Source organism: Rhinopithecus roxellana, chromosome 2 (genome assembly GCF_007565055.1).
Source record: "Rhinopithecus roxellana isolate Shanxi Qingling chromosome 2, ASM756505v1, whole genome shotgun sequence".
In the NCBI taxonomy this organism is placed as follows: Eukaryota; Metazoa; Chordata; class Mammalia; order Primates; family Cercopithecidae; genus Rhinopithecus; species Rhinopithecus roxellana.
In genome coordinates this window covers 178,103,007-178,107,752 of record NC_044550.1, presented here as the reverse complement: position 1 = coordinate 178,107,752, position 4,746 = coordinate 178,103,007, and positions in this window count along the sequence as shown.

Genomic DNA, 4,746 nt, shown 5'->3' with positions numbered 1-4,746 from the left:
CATATGCAAACATGGGAAAGCTACAGTAAAATTATAGTAGTATAATCTCAGAAAACCACCATCATAAGTGTGGTTCATTGCTGACTGAAATGTCACTATGCAACACATGATTATATCTTTCTTTTTTTTTATTATTATACTTTAAGTTCTAGGGTACATGTGCATAACGTGCAGGTTTGTTACATATGTATATTTGTGCCATGTTGGTGTGCTGCACCCATCAACTCGTCAGCACCCATCAAGTCATCATTTATATCAGGTATAACTCTCCAGTGCAATCCCTCCCCCCTCCCCCCTCCCCATGATAGGCCCCAGTGTGTGATGTTCCCCTTCCCGAGTCCAAGTGATCTCATTGTTCAGTTCCCACCTATGAGTGAGAACATGCGGTGTTTGGTTTTCTGTTCTTGTGATAGTTTGCTAAGAATGATGGTTTCCAGCTGCATCCATGTCCCTACAAAGGACGCAAACTCATCCTTTTTTATGGCTGCATAGTATTCCATGGTGTATATGTGCCACATTTTCTTAATCCAGTCTGTCACAGATGGACATTTGGGTTGATTCCAAGTCTTTGCTATTGTGAATAGTGCCGCAATAAACATACGTGTGCATGTGTCTTTGTAGTAGACTAATTTATAATCCTTTGGGTATATACCCAGTAGTGGGATGGCTGGGTCATATGGTACATCTCGTTCTAGATCCTTGAGGAATTGCCATACTGTTTTCCATAATGGTTGAACTAGTTTACAATCCCACCAACAGTGTAAAAGTGTTCCTATTTCTCCACATCCTCTCCAACAACTGTTGTTTCCTGATTTTTTAATGATTGCCATTCTAACTGGTGTGAGATGGTATCTCATTGTGGTTTTGATTTGCATTTCTCTGATGGAGAGTGATGATAAGCATTTTTTCATGTGTCTGTTGGCTGTATGAATGTCTTCTTTTGAGAAATGTCTGTTCATATCCTTTGCCCACTTTTTGATGGGGTTGTTTGTTTTTTCTTGTATATTTGTTTGAGTTCTTTGTAGATTCTGGATATTAGCCCTTTGTCAGATGAGTAGATTGCAAAAATTTTCTCCCATTCTGTAGGTTTACTGTTCACTCTGATGGTAGTTTCTTTTGCTGTGCAGAAGCTCTTTAGTTTAAATAGATCCCATTTGTCAATTTTGGCTTTTGCTGCTGTTGCTTTGGTGTTTTAGACATGAAGTCTTTGCCCATGCCTATGTCCTGAATGGTACTACCTAGATTTTCTTCTAGGGTGTTTATGGTATTAGGTCTAACATTTAAGTCTCTAATCCATCTTGAATTAATCTTCGTATAAGGAGTAAGGAAAGGATCCAGTTTCCGCTTTCTACTTATGGCTAGCCAATTTTCCCAGCACCATTGATTAAATAGGGAATCCTTTCCCCATTTCTTGTTTCTCTCAGGTTTGTCAAAGATCAGATGCCTGTAGATGTGTGGTATTATTTCTGAGGACTCTGTTCTGTTCCATTGGTCTATATCTCTGTTTTGGTACCAGTACCATGCTGTTTTGGTTACTGTAGCCTTGTAGTATAGTTTGAAGTCAGGTAGCATGACGCCTCCAGCTTTGTCCTTTTGACTTAGGATTGTCTTAGCAATGTGGGCTCTTTTTTGGTTCCATATTAACTTTAAAGCAGTTTTTTCCAATTCTGTGAAGAAACTCATTGGTAGCTTGATGAGGACGGCATTGAATCTATAAATAACCTTGGGCAGTATGGCCATTTTCACGATATTGATTCTTCCTATCCATGAGCATGGTATGTTCTTCCATTTGTTTGTGTCCTCTTTGATTTCACTGAGCAGTGGTTTGTAGTTCTCCTTGAAGAGGTCCTTTACATCCCTTGTAACTTGGATTCCTAGGTATTTTATTCTCTTTGAAGCAATTGTGAACGGAAGTTCATTCCTGATTTGGCTCTCTGTTTGTCTGTTACTGGTGTATAAGAATGCTTGTGATTTTTGCACATTAATTTTGTATCCTGAGACTTTTCTGAAGTTGCTTATCAGCTTAAGGAGATTTTGGGCTGAGACAATGGGGTTTTCTAAATATACAATCATGTCATCTGCAAACAGGGACAATTTGACTTCTTCTTTTCCTAACTGAATACCCTTGATTTCTTTCTCTTGCCTGATTGCCCTAGCCAGAACTTCCAACACTATGTTGAATAGGAGTGGTGAGAGAGGGCATCCCTGTCTTGTACCAGTTTTCAAAGGGAATTTTTCCAGTTTTTGCCCATTCAGTATGATATTAGCTGTGGGTTTGTCATAAATAGCTCTTATTATTTTGAGGTACGTTCCATCAATACCGAATTTTTTGAGCGTTTTTAGCATGAAGGGCTGTTGAATTTTGTCAAAAGCCTTTTCTGCATCTATTGAGATAATCATGTGGTTCTTTACTTTGGTTCTGTTTATATGCTGGATTATGTTTATTGATTTGCGAATGTTGAGCCAGCCTTGCATCCCAGGGATGAAGCCCACTTGATCATGGTGGATCAGCTTTTTGATGTGCTGCTGAATCCGGTTTTCTCTGGGACACATTTAAAGCAGTGTGTAGAGGGAAATTTATAGCACTAAATGCCCACAAGAGAAAGCAGGAAAGATCTAAAATGGACACTCTAACATCACAATGAAAAGAACTAGAGAGGCAAGAGCAAACACATTCAAAAGCTAGCAGAAGGCAAGAAATAACTAAGATCAGAGCAGAACTGAAGGAGATAGAGACACAAAAAACCCTCCAAAAAATCAATGAATCCAGGCGTTGGTTTTTTGAAAAGATCAACAAAATTGACAGACCGCTAGCAAGACTAATAAAGAAGAAAAGAGAGAGGAATCAAATAGACACAATAAAAAATGATAAAGGGGATATCACCACCGACCCCACAGAAATACAAACTACCATCAGAGAATACTGTAAACACCTCTACGCAAATCAACTAGAAAATCTAGAAGAAATGGATAATTTCCTGGACACTTACACTCTCCCAAGACTAAACCAGGAACAAGTTGAATCCCTGAATAGACAAATAGCAGGCTCTGAAATTGAGGCAACAATTAATAGCCTACCCACCAAAAAAAGTCCAGGACCAGGTGGATTCACAGCTGAATTCTACTAGAGGTACAAGGAGGAGCTGGTACCATTCCTTCTGAAACTATTCCAATCAATAGAAAAAGAGGGAATCCTCCCTAACTCATTTTATGAGGCCAACATCATCCTGATACCAAAGCCTGGCAGAGACACACACAAAAAAGAGAATTTTAGACCAATATCCCTGATGAACATCGATGCAAAAATCCTCGATTATATCTTTCTATATACATTTGCAATCAATGAAGGCATTTATATTTTCTTTTCCTGCTGCTTTGGTCTAACTATTCCCTCCAAATGTATATATTGATATTCTAACCCCAAGGTGATGGCATTAGGAGACAGGGTTTTGGGGAGGTGATGAGAACATGAGGATATAGTCTTCATGAAGTACGTTACTGCCTTTATAACAAAAGGCCTTGAAAAACGCCCCTGATGTCTTCCACCATATGAAGACACAGCAAAAAAACACTGTCTGTGAGGAAGATGGCCCTCACCGGACACTGAATCTACCATCATCTTGATCTTGGACTTTCCAGCTTCTAGAAATGTAAGAAGTAAGTTTATTTATTGTTTGCAAGCTACTCAGTTTATGGTATTTTGCTATAGCAGCCTAAATGGCTAAGATACTAGCATTGAGAATTTACTGACATTCTATTTGTTGATTTAAGGTGTACAACTGTTGTAATTTATCAATTATTTTAAACATGCATGAATTTTGCTTTGCTCTGTGGCTTTATTTTCCAAGTCCATACCAAGAGTGAATAATATGATTTTATCTGAAGAGTTTAGGGTAACCCAAAAGCTTTTGGTGATAAATTCACTGGATAATCTTTCATAGCAGTCTTTCACTTTATTTTACTACAGGGTTAAAAATTGGTGTCTTCATTATACGTATATTACTCAAATTTTTTCCAAGATGTTTAATATCATAAATTCCAAAACAAGAAACAATCTTTAACCAGTGTTCTTATTCTCATTTAGTCTCATATTAAAAATCAAGTTCCCAACCAGGTTTTGACCCAGATTGATTGTCTAGAGCTTACTCTATATCCATCCTTAACATCTACTTTTTTGTTTTCCAACAGTATTCAAAGAATTTTTCATATAAGGTCACTTCTAGGTACCAAATGGCACAGTTGGTTTGCAATGTGACAGTTGTGTAGTTTATATTTTTCATTTTGTTAAGTCTTAATCAAAAGAAGTTTGCACATACATATTGTGATAAGGATTCAATTCAAGAAAAAGAAACATTTTTTAATGGCCAAACTCCCTTTTCAGGCCAAAGAGTTACTTGGCAGAATTTTTTCACATATCAATAACATGGTAGAATTGAATGCATATGCATTTGCTTCTTGTACTTATGAAAAAATCTATCACTCATAAGTAATGTCACAGATATTTTATACTCGAGTACCTCTTAAATTCATAGGAATATGAACAAATTATATTGGTAGAATATAAAGTATGAAGGACATTTTGGCATGACCTTATGTTTTGAGTAAAAACATTCTAACTTGTATTCAAGGTTTTAAGGCAATGTATAATTGAAATCTTAAGTATAACCATGTGCTTTATCCCAAGTGAAAATATTAGTATTGGATACTTGGCAGATGAAAAATCTGGCTGAATGTCAAGTTTATATT